Here is a 14,675-nt window from a genome sequence, read left to right on the forward strand (position 1 = left end):
TGAACGATTTTTTAAAAGTGGATTTTAAGACTCTGGCCTCTTTTTTGCTGTCTTCTACTGCCGAACCATATTGGTCAAAGAGTTACTGGAAGGAAGGCTTAGAACCACTTAGCAATTTTACGTAGGATAAAAATTTTCTCGTTTTCTCCACCAGATCTTTAGCCAAGGTATGACGGTGGTAGTCTCTTTTTTTTTTTTTGCACTTTTCATTCTCAGCCCTGAGGGGACAGAGCGGGTTGTTTTAGGACTTGCTATTTGCCCTTTTCAGTCATGGGTTTATACAATTTATTTTTAAACAATTTTTACATTTGTCTTGTTACATAGTGCAAGTTTCCTTTTGGTCATTACCAATTACAGAGATCTTTAGATATATTAAACAATGACAAAGGTTTTTAGATATTTTAACATTTACAGAGGGTTATTAACATTTACAATGATATTTTAGCAGTTTTTGTGATATTTTAACAAATTACAATGACATTTTAAACAATTTCTGTTAATATTACATAACAGTTTGGATTCTTTTTTTATTTTAGGTTTGTTTTACAATGCATTTGTTCTTGTCGTTAATAGTTAATAATTACAGATATCTTGTGGTATGTGTAAGTACTTATTCTACTATACATATGCACTTGTTTTACATTTATTATTTGGTGGACTGAGCGAGGTAGAGGGGTACAGGGAGTCGGGTTGGCGGGGGAGTGGGAGTAGAGAGAGTTGTTTTTGGTGTATTTTGGTGGTTCTTTGTGGGCCATGTTCTTGTGCACTTGGTGGTGTTAGTGTTTTATTCTTGGGTCCGTTCATCTAGGTGTGGGGGGATGGTGGTGTTTGTTGTTAGTGGTGATAGGATTGGGGCGAGATCGGGGTAGGTCTTCGCTTTGATGTGGGCGATTGTGTGGGAGGGTGTTGTGTACTTGAATTTGGGTTTCCTTTTGGTTCTGTGGTTGACTGTGATTAGGTCCTCCATGTCTGGTCTTTTGTTTAAGATGTGGTTTCCGTATCTGGCTCTCATTCTGGCCAACCTTGTTTGTAGTGGCTCTATTCTGGCTGTCTCAAATACTTCGTTGCTTGGTGTTAGAAACGGTAGCCTTGCGATACTTCGTATTAGTCTGCGTTCTGTGCTGAACAGTTTTTTTGCAGTCGGTGCATGTATGCCTCCTAGGGGGCTGAAGCATACTCTAGCACTGGACAAATGAAAGTTTTTTAGGTATGTATTGCTGTTTGAGTATTGCAGCCATGAAAGCGTCGTTGCACTTGTCGTATTAGGTTTTGTCTGAGTCGGGTTTTTTTAAGGAGGTATGTAAGGTGGGTTTTCCAGTTGAGATGTTTGTCTAGGTGTACGCCGAGGTATCTGACTGTGTCATTTAGTTGTAGGTGGCTATTCCAGAGGGTTAGTCGGATGTCCTATTCGTTCTGTTTTTTCGTTTTTCTTAAGTGTCTGTGACTGAAGAGGACTGTCTGTGTCTTTTCACACATGCACGGATCTCTGCTAATTTTTGCCTCTCGCCGTCTATGCATCCTCTTATGAACCGAGATTGCAAGAGTCTTTGCTTCCTTGTATTTTCCGAATTTAAACATTAAACCACCGTAGGTCTTTTCCATCCTTAATCCACTTACTATGCACATACTTTCGTGAGCACGATTTACAGTCGGTGTAAATTTTGCCCAAAATTCCTCTTGTCCATAATTCTGGAACTAAAAGATTACAGTTCATTGTGTAAGTGACAGGCTAACAACTGCTTATCTGCTGATTCTAGCAGAAACACTCTTCTACTCATCTTGACTGATTTATTATCTTTCGTAACCCTAGCCGCTATGGTGACATCATGATCACTAGTCAATGTCTCTATAGCGACACTGAAGAAGGATTCACAATGTTTGTAGCTACAGGGTCCGAGATACTTCCCTTGCGTCTTGGCAGCCGAAGTAGCTGCTCAAGACAGTTTTCGGAAAACGTCAAAGGTAGTTCTCAAGATTGGCTTTCTGTACCCCCTCCAATGAATCCATACACGTCCTATTCTGTACTTTAGGTTAAAGTCACCACCAGCTACTATTGTGTGATCTGCGAATTTACGCACAAATGACCCTAGACTTTCTTTGAATGACTGTAAAACTGTACAACGGAGGCGGGTGATCGGTAGAAATATAAAACAATTTAATTGGTTTCACCAACACCTGTTACGCATAACCAGGTAAATCCACTATCACACTCAGTTTCAACGTCAGTAGAAGTTATATTTTATCAACTGTAATGAACACTCCATCTCCTACCACATCTAATCCATGTTACCGATAAACCTTCCAAGGCTCGCTAATTATCTCAGAGCTTTTAACTTCGGATTTCAACTAGTCCTCAATCACAAGAATAATTTGAAATTGAGAACTTAACTGGAGGGCTACAAATTCGGGCAGTTTCTTACGAATGTTTCGATAGTTTACTGAAAATTACTCTGAATGTGTTCGGATTTCCATATACGCATATCGGCTGGCGAGTGTTCAACACAGTATCTCAAACTACAGTCTAGTCTAAGAAAACCCATGTGCACTACAAACTACTATACTACATGAGTAGCTGCTTCTCTTGTACAGACCACCTATGACCCATCACACCCATCAAGAGGAGTTCTGATAACGCACCTCCAGAAATCAATAGACAGAGCCGTCACAGAAAAGATAAAGCCTTTGGCTGACACCTTATATTCGTCTCCAAACCAAAGGTCCCCGATCAACTTTGGTAATCATGCTGTAAATAACGAGTCTGTTGCACCCCGCGTGCGAGCCCTGCGGTCCTCACCAATTCCGCTAGCCGCCTGTAAGAAGTAAGATTTGCCTCAGAACGCATGCGAATGTCGTTGATGGTGCTGATATGAGCCATAACTTTCAGGACACTGCACCGTTACGCTCGATAACGGCACGCAAGGCTGCTCCCATCTCGGATGAACCCCCGCCGCCAGTGGACATACCAAATCTTTCGCCAATGGAGGGACCAACATAATACTTTTTTAATTATGGGCCACATTTCCTCATTTCCTATGGATACAGATTATGTTTCTTTCAAGCAGTCGTTACCATTCCTTCTGCTTCCTCATGCCATTGATCATTGCTGATTTTTCCAGCGTAGGAGGAGTTTAGAATGCTATGGGCAAGAGAGTGCTCTGAACGCCTGTCTTCTCGTAGGCCTTCATTGTCAAAGCCATCGGCACAATGAGGATGACTTCTTTAGACAGAAGTCTTTCGCCGCCAAAGCTAATTATTTTTATTCAAAATTTAAGCAGTGGCATGATGTCAGTCCAGGACCAAATACAAAAGAAAGACGCCACCCATAGACTATAGGTTATATTATATACAATGATAATAAAGATATAAAATGTGGACATCAGGCTGACAATGAACTTGAGTTACCTGCAAAAGCGGGTGTGAATGCTTAAGATCACTTGGGCAACAATTATCAGCAATGGCGATTTCACGAATAGTGTACAGAAACAGAAAATTAGCTATGGGTTTAAAGTTGATTAAAGTGAATGGGGATTGCAAAATTAATTTGTTTATTTTGAAAAACCTCTTGTATATAAAACATTGTAATACATGGCACAATGTACAAGATTACAAAAAGCATTGACAATAATATGGATATTGTGAGTATATCAAGATAAGAGCTTGGAGTTGAGGAGCTGAATAAAATACATTAGTATGATAAGTCAGTTTAATTGGATGTCCTTTTACCATATTCTTAGAACCATGGAAAGTCAAGAGACGAAAACAGAAAGGCAAACTGGAGGAGACTATTATCACAAACATATGTAACACCAAGAATAGTATGAAAATGAAAAAAGAAAAATAATAATTAAATTTGGAATGAAGATATAGCACAGTAAGAAACAGAAATTAATTGATGATTTTAGGAAGTTATGTAAAGAGAATTGCATGATTTCATTGTCACCATTTTATACTGTACAAATGAATAATATATACATTCTTCACAGTTTCTACATATTGGCCAAACTAATGCCAAACCGATCAAAATGAAACTGAATAATGATCACTACAAACTACTTATAATTTCTTAACTGGTGTTCAAAGCAAAAGAAGAATTAAAATCTGATATACTAACAACACTAAGCATACCTATTGTCAAAAAAAACATTGATTTCTAACAAGAAAGGAAAAGGTTCTAGACCAGTAACATACCAATGGGGAATTTTCTTCTTATTATAGGTTACACTGTAACATTTAGCTGCTAATGGTACCTTTGTAGAAGGGTTAACCACCCTAGGAAGAGCGATAACAGATAAGAAAGAACATGATAAGGAAATGGAAAAACCTGAATGACTTAATTTACTAATGGAGGAGAAGGAAAATGGACAAGGCACTAAAGTAAAAAAAAATCTAAAAATGAATTAAAGGCTATCATTCTAATCTAGAAAATTAGCCAAATAATTAAAAATTAAACACTTGTAATGTTTGCACAACTGGTGAATTACCTACTAAATGAAAAAAAATGGATTGGGAATAGTAACTTTAGATACTTCTCGTCATGTTGGCAGACACTATATATGCTAATGTATGAATAAAATAAGAAATTTATGTTTCATTCATTTTTTGTGAACCTGCAAGGAACCCTCATAAAGATTAATTCTGTTCTGAAGCTCTAGGAGGATCTTTGTGTATTAATCCTTTGTGATGAGATTTTTAACAGATTTGGTATACAATTTTTGTTAACTTTGCTATTGAATTGCATTTAAGTTAATGTATATCCAGCTTTGCTAAGAAGATTATTTAATATGTTTTCTAAATATCTGTTGTTCAGTACACATACTTTATGAACTGATCTTTGGCATCGACTAGTCTTTTATTAATAAAATCAGACGAAAAGCAAGTTTTGGAAGTGGTGCTTTTGATGGATATGAAGAAAAAATAAATCACTCTGAGTATGTTTACCTCCTTAAAAATGTCGTTGTTGTTGGTAGATATGCAAATAAAGACCTATCAATCAATGATTCTGATATCTTAATAACTGTCTCTGATAATCTTAACAAATGTCATCCAGTCAGTAAAAGGAGTGCAATAATCACATTTTCTAAGTGTAACAGTAAAAGGTGAGGTGGAAACCTGGCCTGTAGATCCACTCAGTAAAAGTAGTCAAATAATCAATTTTTCTAAATGTAACATTAAAAGGTGTGGTGGAAACTGTGTCTGCAGATATAAAATTAAGTGTATTTGGGAAAATAAACTAGGTGTACTACATGTCTGATCTACATAAATGGGTAGCAATCACATCTCGAGCCGAAAGTGCAGAAATTTTTCTGAAACACATGATCCCTAAAGAGTGGCCACTAAAAATGGGTTATGAAGGTGTGAGGTCTTTCCAGAATATGTGAAACTAGAACAATAACTTCATTACAAAAAAATTTAGGTGGTGGACTGAGTGAATAATTGAGCCTTCCAAATACTGTCAACATTCTCAAATAAATTATTAATGAATTATATAAACCAGTGGGATCTTGTAAAAATGGATTCAGGACACGTGGAAGAAATTTAGTGAGTAAGTAAAGGATATAAGTAGTTACTAATTGATATTGATGATTTAGTTTTTAATTTTACTAGTCTATTCTAGTCAGTGGCAAATAGCATAAAAAGGTAGCTGATGTACTGAAAAGGCATATAAAGAGAGAACATACAAGAAATCTTCTAACAGCTAATGGTAAAGAACTCTACTATAAAGAATGTAAAGAACTGAAAAATATAATAATGATAACTGTTCAATTTTTACTGACTCAAAAGCGTTTGTTATTGAAAGATTTTATAGAATATGAAAAAATTACGAAGAGATTTTCTGTTTTAGGGAATTATGTGTTTGTCAACTTAGTTACAAAGTCAATTCAAGATTACCACAATACAAAGCAGTCAACAATAAAAATAAAGAGAAAATAAGTTAATGACACAAATTATAAGCAAACTGCCATTGTTTTTAATGACAAATCAAAATTTATAATAGAAAATACAGTTAGACTCAGCAGACATTTAGGGATTATCGAAAATGGATATATAGCCAACTGGTGAACATAAATTTTTGAAATTATTGTTTCTTATCTTATCAGATACAACCTGAAGGCAGTGGATGCAGAAGAAGATAAATGAAATTTTTCTGACCAAGAACTGCCGGTAACAAATTCTGTTGTATATCTTGATGAGAAAGTTTTGTGAAAGAAACCAGGTAAAGTATATAGTGAATATAACAGATTTAATGATGTACCTAATTGTTGCTTAAATAAGGAGAAAATTATTCGATGCTCAATTTTTATATACATGATTGTATACGCTACAAATAAGAAAATTAACTCTTTCATATTTTCGGTCTGTTTTTTATACTGATGGGAAAGGCATATCTTCATTCATAGAACAGTTAACTGATGGATGAATTATCTATACAATCTAATGGAGGCTAAATAGTTTTTATGTATGAATACCTTAAAAAAAGGTCTGCTGGTACTTAAATTTTATTTGTGGGGTAATTGTTCTTAAAATCTTCTTTGCTTCTTTCCATATAACTGTCTACTTATTTGCAATAATTTAACATCCTTATGATTTCAGAAGTGATCCTACTACGTTATAACCACTTTAAGCTTAGCTGGATTTTGTTGGTAGATTTGAGAAATAACTGGAACTATTTCCTTTCTAGGTAGATCATCTAACACAATGTCATTGATTATGTTGTTACTTCCCTTAACTGTCCTTGAGAGATGAAAACAGGCTGTTTATATTCTGCTGATATTAGAATATTGTCTTATAACATATTTTTAATTTTATCTCTGTTTAGATAAGGATTGCACATGGAATGAATTATTTTATTCCTGAACATAGCTATCTATATTATATTTTATGTCGTCAAACTTCATATTGTGTAGATAGATATTGTATAGTTGGACAGATAGATAGATATTGTATACTTACTTATTCAATCCTGAAATATTTAAAGCTGATTTCAACTTTTCTTCATTCACTTTGTAATTATGGTTCTCTTTATATACCCATAATAAAATTCATCATTTGAATGGTATACTGTGTTGTATAGTTACAATCTATAATTAATGACATTGCTTGTTGTTGCACCAAATTTAAAGATACGATTTTCCTGTAATGTCTCAGGGCTGATGATATAGATGATATAATTCATTTCAGTTTCAGCTAATTTATATTTTACCTCTCGTTGTTTATCGCTCCTTGCTTCCTCTTCTTCTATATCTAGGGTAAGTTTGGTTTTCTTCGTTTATTTTCAGTTTTTTTCCAATTCTTTAACTTTTGCTCAATTGTTTTTTCAGATTTGTGGACTATAATGTTTTGTGCAGTTAGTATGATCATGAAACATTTCTTCATTACTGACATAATGGTCTCTGTTTCCATTAGTAACTTTAGTTCTCAGAGTAATTACAATTTTTTTTAGATTTGTAGATGGTAGTAGAACTTTAGTTTCTTTAAAATTATAGTGAGTTAGTTGTTTGGCTTCGTTTTGAGTAAAATCATTTTATAAAGCTAATGGATCAATATATCTAATTTAAATTTAACCTGCACTGTAATTTTATAAGGATTTCGTAAATTTCTTTGGATAATTTTAAAATTTGCAGAGAATAGACTCAGATTCTGTGCAAAACCATAATGATTAAATGTAAAATATCATTTTAAATTAACTAATTTTTCTTTTTAGATGTTGGTACCTAATTAGCTTAGACCCACATACCTAAATCTAACTGTCATTTATTTTTGGTAATAAAGGCAACTATCATAGGACCTTATGAATATAAAACATCATTAAATGTGCGTGCAATTTCTGCCATTTATAAAGGAAAATAAGTTAATTGCAAATAATTTTGAATTTATTCTAGGTTGTAATAGTAATTATTGTTTATTATTTAAAGATTTAACAATATTTGGCTAGATTTTATTACTTGTTTGATGTCCTACAGGTATAAGGCCTGCTTAGTTGGTATCATATTTTACATCAATTCCTTAAAGATAAAAAAATTTTTGGTTTAATAATTTTTTTGAGAATCTTAAAATCTTTAAGAGATTCACTCTGATCCTCTGCAAAACCATAATGACTGGAACATGAAATACATTATATGTGATAAAAAAATTTGTAGTCAAATATCTAGTTATTTGTTCAGAATGAACTCCTGGTAACAGACACTTTTTTATTTCCTTATTAAAAAATAAATTTACAAATGATGAACAAAAGCGACAGCAGAGGCACTAGAATATAAAATATACTCTAAAATTACCTGACATCTTCCTATTCTCTTCATCTTCAACAACACATAAATCGTCTAATTGTACTGCAAAATATCTGACAGCTATATTACAAGAAATAGGAATTTAAGTACAGTCTAAGCTAAAACAACTTACTGCATGGATTGAATATGCTTTTGCACATAAGTGTTAAGAAGAATTATGTACATTGTATTGAAAAAGTGAAATATATAGAAATTTTTTTTGTTATATTAAACAGAATGATCAAACATATGATGAAGTTGGATGAAATTATGCAGCAGGAAATTATACCCTGTATGATGATATTATAACAGAATTTATGTATAAAGTAGACTGGAAAATTATGTACCTTAATTAAAAATTGTCTGAATAATTTACTAGAGAATTTAAAGACATGTTTGCTTAAGATGATGTTGATTAATTTTTCAAAATAATGATCCAAAGTGATTGAAATAAATATTTCCTTTTTCTACTAATGTATTTGAATAATCAAGAGATACAAGAGCAAAAAGAGATTATCTGGTCTACAAAGCATTTGTTGGCAGACCACTGACTATACCTGACAAAAATGAACTAAACTTAATTCAGCATTATTTCTTGTTAAATTCAGTGAATAAAAAATTTATGTAAATCGTAAATTATCATCTAAAAACCATCATATACTGAGACCAAATATTAAATTGTGATTACAGAATGCAGACACATGAAAAAAGTATGGAATTTCCATTTGAAATATAAAACTGCAAACTGAAAAGAAACAGAATTAACTAAGCGTTTTATCAAAGGTAAACACAATGTCGATTTTTCATGCATATGGTTCTATTTGGTCATTAAACACAATTACAGATTTACAGTTACCACTAGAAAAAAATTTTCCATTAAGGCATTCAACTTATGTTACCTTGCCAGAAACAATAAAATAGAAGAAAGTAATGTTAATGAGATAACTAATGATAAAAATTTACCTACAGGCTATAAACTCTGCTATGTTTCCTAGAGATGAAAACATCGGTAGAGTCACAAGACGATGGTCTTCATATTAAACATAAACTTGAAGATTTTGCATTTCATTTAGCGGTTGATATTACAAACATGGAGACTAAAATTTATATATCTATCAAAACTTATTTATTTCATAAAAATATCAAGTTAAAACATCCAAAAGAATTGTACAAATTAAATTTAATTCATAGATTGTGAAAAGGGAATTTATTATATAAGAATATTGCACATCACCATTTTTATGATCAAATTACAAAACATTATGTACCAAAATTTATTGGTGATAACGATTTACTACGATTCAAATGCAAGAAAAGTATATACTTGGCCAATCTATTCAATTGCTTGGTTAACAAAGCATTACATTAATCGAATGTCTCAAAAAATAAGGTTCAAGAAACTACAAGAACTTATTGTGAAGTTGAAGAAATGAGAGAACGAACATCTGAAAAAGTAAAGACAACAATATACAGTAAATAATTAAAAATATAAATCTCCATGTTTATTTGACTGTAAAATACATATCTCCAATACACCGTCATTGTAATCTTTAACTCAAGTCTCCTAAATTTGAACCAATTTAATTAATTAATTTCTCAGGATATAATCCTCATTTATTCATAAGAGAACTTAGATATGATAATAAAGAAAAAGGTTTGATACCCAATAATAGTTTTGGCTAGAATACAGAAAACTAGAAGATAAGGTTTATTCAAAAATTTTGGATCATGACAATTTGACTTGATAAACTTTCATCAAAGTTGAAAAGGAATCAAATGACCAAGATTAAAAGTTTTTCCAAATTACAGAGTCAATTTAGTGATAAGAAACTGTGTCCATATGATTACATGACTTCTTGGAACAAATTTGAAACACATAATTGCCAGCAGTAGAAGAACCATACAGTAAACAAGATTGCTGTGAATTAAGTGATTATAATAATGTAAAATTAGTTACCAAACACTTAGTATAAAAATTTTGTTGAATATCAGGATCTATGCCTAAAAACTGATGTTTCGTTAATGGCCAATGTTTTTTGGAAAATTTTAGATATCTTTCATATCGGTATACATTTTAGATCCATCTTCATCTGTTTCACTATAGGATGTAATGCTAAAAATTGTTGGATACTCGATTGAATTATGAGATGACTACAATATGATTCTAATGATTGAAAAAGGAGAAATAGTTGGCATATCTCAGTGTTGTACAAGACAAGTGAAAGTGAATAATAAATCTATTAATGATTATGATGTAAAAAATTACTAAGCATATATAGATACAAACAATCTAATTCATTATACTACAAGTCAATATGTACCACATCATAGATTTGAATGAGATAATGTATAATAATGGGATGTCAGACACTTCTGCAGTTAGCTATATAATTGAAGTACATCTACAACATCCTAGAGAGCTACCGAATTTACATAAACATATATCACTGGGTACCAAAAATAAAATTGTGCCTACAACTAAAGAAAGTAATTAGTTAATTATGCTAAATGATAAAATTAATTATGTAGTTCACTACAGAGATATTAAAAAGTATCTACCTATTGGAATAAAGGTAACAGAAATACATGATGTAATAAAATTTAAGGAATTTGATTGGTCGAACATGTATATACACTCCTGGAAATTGAAATATGAACACCGTGAATTCATTGTCCCAGGAAGGGGAAACGTTATTGACACATTCGTGGGGTCAGATACATCACATGTTCAGACTGACAGAACCACAGGCACATAGACACAGGCAACAGAGCATGCACAATGTCGGCACTAGTACAGTGTATATCCACCTTTCACAGCAATGCAGACTGCTATTCTCCCATGGAGACGATCGTAGAGATGCTGGATGTAGTCCTGTGGAACGGCTTGCCATGCCATTTCCACCTGACGCCTCAGTTGGACCAGCGTTCGTGCTGGACGTGCAGACCGCGTGAGACGACGCTTCATCCAGTCCCAAACATGCTCAATGGGGGACAGATGCGGAGATCTTGCTGGCCAGGGTAGTTGACTTACACCATCTAGAGCACGTTGGGTGCCACGGGATACATGCGGACGTGCATTGTCCTGTTGGAACAGCAAGTTCCCTTGCCGGTCTAAGAATGGTAGAACGATGGGTTCGATGACGGTTTGGATGTACCGTGCACTATTCACTGACCCCTCGACGATCACCAGAGGTGTACGGCCAGTGTAGGAGATCGCTCCCCACACCATGATGCCGGGTGTTGTCCCTGTGTGCCTCGGTCGTATGCAGTCCTAATTGTGGCGCTCACCTGCACGGCGCCAAACACGCATACGACCATCATTGGCACCAAGGCAGAAGCGACTCTCATCGCTGAAGACGACACGTCTCCATTCGTCCCTCCATTCACGCCTGTCGCGACACCACTGGAGGCGGGCTGCCCGATGTTGGGGCGTGAGAGGTAGACGGCCTAACGGTGTGTGGGACCGTAGCCCAGCTTCATGGAGACGGTTGCGAATGGTCCTCGCCGATACCCCAGGAGCAACAGTGTCCCTAATTTGCTGGGAAGTGGCGGTGCGGTCCCCTACGGCACTGCGTAGGATCCTACGGTCTTGGCGTGCATCCGTGCGTCGCTGCGGTCCGATCCCAGGTCGACGGGCACGTGCACCTTCCGCCGACCACTGGCGACAACATCGATGTACTGTGGAGACCTCACGCCCCACGTGTTGAGCAATTCGGCGGTACGTCCACCCGGCCTCCCGCATGCCCACTATACGCCCTCGCTCAAAGTCCGTCAACTGCACATAACGGTTCACGTCCACGCTGTCCCGGCATGCTACCAGTGTTAAAGACTGCGATGGAGCTCCGTATGCCATGGCAAACTGGCTGACACTGACGGCGGCGGTGCACAAATGCTGCGCAGCTAGAACCGTTCGACGGCCAACACCGCGGTTCGTGGTGTGTCCGCTGTGCCGTGCGTGTGATCATTGCTTGTACAGCCCTGTCGCAGTGTCCGGAACAAGTATGGTGGGTCTGACACACCGGTGTCAATGTGTTCCGTTTTCCATTTCCAGGAGTGTATAATACTAGAATACAGGAACATGAATAAAAGCAGAGAAATTATTTTAGATTGATTTCTACAGACTTTTGGTTGAATACTAGATATGTTTTAATGATAGATGTGAAGGCCAAATTAGAATGGATCTTGATATCGAATATAAGGTTCTTTGCTTCATAAATAAAAGTTAATAACCAACAGGGAATGACGATAGATAGGGCAAAGTGTGCTGTAATGGACTAAAGAAAATGAAAGATAATAATAATGAAATTCATGATTTAGGATATTTAATTTTTATTTTGTTCCTTTTTGGTAATTCTTATTACTATTACTTTTACTTTCCACTGCATTGGCAACTAAATGCGCCCAATGTTACACATTGTGACTGCCATAGAAGAAGAATAAAATTAACAGTCTGAATTGTAACTTTTTAAAAATTTAAAAACATTTTATAATTTAAAAACCTCCTCCTTGAAATCCTAATACATACATACATATAATATTTAATTTGGTCATTTCTCTACTTATTTTTTTATTATACTTAGATTGATTTAACTGAAAGAAATATATGTTTTATGTGAATAAGTTCAAACAAATTTGTTATCAGATTTAGTTTGTAGGTTCATGCTCATTTTATTATAAGAGATAATAATGGTTTCTTATCAACATTCTAAGAACACAATTCTTAGAAAATTTATAAGCAGTCTTGTTTTTGTTTATAATAGAATGATCCCCACATGGAGTTGTTAGGTCCCCCATTGGGTGCCTTCTTAGTTGGAAGAGGCAATAAAGGTTTCATATCAACATTCTAAGAACACAATTCTTAGAAAGTTTGTAAGCCAGCGGTTTTTTTCGTTTATAATAGAATGATTCCCATACGGGGTTTATAGGTCTCACATTTGACGCCTTCTCAAGTGGAAGGATGGGGAAAGCCTCCCAAATATAGTTGGTACTGGGGAAATGAAATACCGAGGGTGGATCAAATAGTGACTTAGGCCCAAACCGATAAGTAACTGACCTGATACACTGTAGCTAGTGCTCACTGTCCATCCACCAAGTAGGTGTGGCTGCTACAAATATGTATTGATCTCAACAAAAAAGTCTTTAACATTTATGATCTCCAATAGAAGACATTACAGCCACCTACAACTACAAAATATCATGATGAAACAACTTCTCAGTTGGAAGAGAAAATAAAGGTTTCTTATCAACATTCTAAGAACACAATTTTTAGAAAATTTATAGGCAATCTTGTTTTTGTTTATAATAGAATGATCCCCACATGGAGTGGTTAGGTCCCCCATTGGGTGCCTTCTCAGTTGGAAGAGAACACAATTCTTAGAAAGTTTATAAGCAATCAGATTTTTTCGTTTATAATAGAATGATTCCCATATGGGGTTTCTAGGTCTCACATTGGGCGCCTTCTCAGGTGGAAGGATGGGGAAAGCCTCCCAAATATAGGTGGTACTGGGGAAATTAAATACTCAGGGTGGAGCAAATAACTACTTAGGCCCACACCGATCTGTAACTGACCTGGTACACAGCAGCTAGTGCTCACTGTCCATCCACCAAGTAGGTGTGGCTGCTACAAATATGTATTGATCTAAACAAAAAAGACTTTAACATTTGTGATCTCCGAAAGAAGTCATTACAGCCACCGTCAAGTACAAAATATCATGATGCAACAACTGGAAAAGTATCCACAACCCCAGGCCCCAGTAACTACATTCGACTTTCCTGACCATTGACTCTGGGGGACCAGGAACATTATGGGAAGGAGAAGAATCGGAGCTTCCCGAAAACTATTCACAAACACTATTCTATCATGCTCAACACAAATACGCTAATCATGATAGTCATCTTCGAACAGGTGAAAACTACAGGATGTACACAGAAAACCAGCTTTGAGAAGAGGAACAACGAAAATGTTTGGTACAGGATTTGCAGTTCACGAATGAGTTATATACAACATCCTTGTTTTCAGTTTAATATCAGAAAGAACCTCAGGAATAACCTTCAAATTGGGAAACAAAAGATATACAAACATAGATGCACATGCACCAACAAACTAACACAACAGAAAGAGACCACAAGTAGTCGAAGACTTTTGGGTAGAAATGACAAATAAAATACAAGAAAGACATGTTAGAAATTGTATTAGGAGACTTCAATGCACAACTAGGCCAGGGATAAAGTAGAAGAGTACATAGGCCCATGCACAGCACATAAATGCACAAAAAAGAATGAGGAACATCTCATAGTTTACAAAATTTTAGGTTAAAAATTGGTCAACCGAATTTCAATAGTGAAAACGAAATTTAAAAACAATGAAGCTGCCCAAAAATGTTTGGGGAGAATTGAGACACATCAAAT

The sequence above is a fragment of the Schistocerca gregaria genome, chromosome 7 (genome assembly GCF_023897955.1).
Source record: "Schistocerca gregaria isolate iqSchGreg1 chromosome 7, iqSchGreg1.2, whole genome shotgun sequence".
Classification (NCBI taxonomy): Eukaryota; Metazoa; Arthropoda; class Insecta; order Orthoptera; family Acrididae; genus Schistocerca; species Schistocerca gregaria.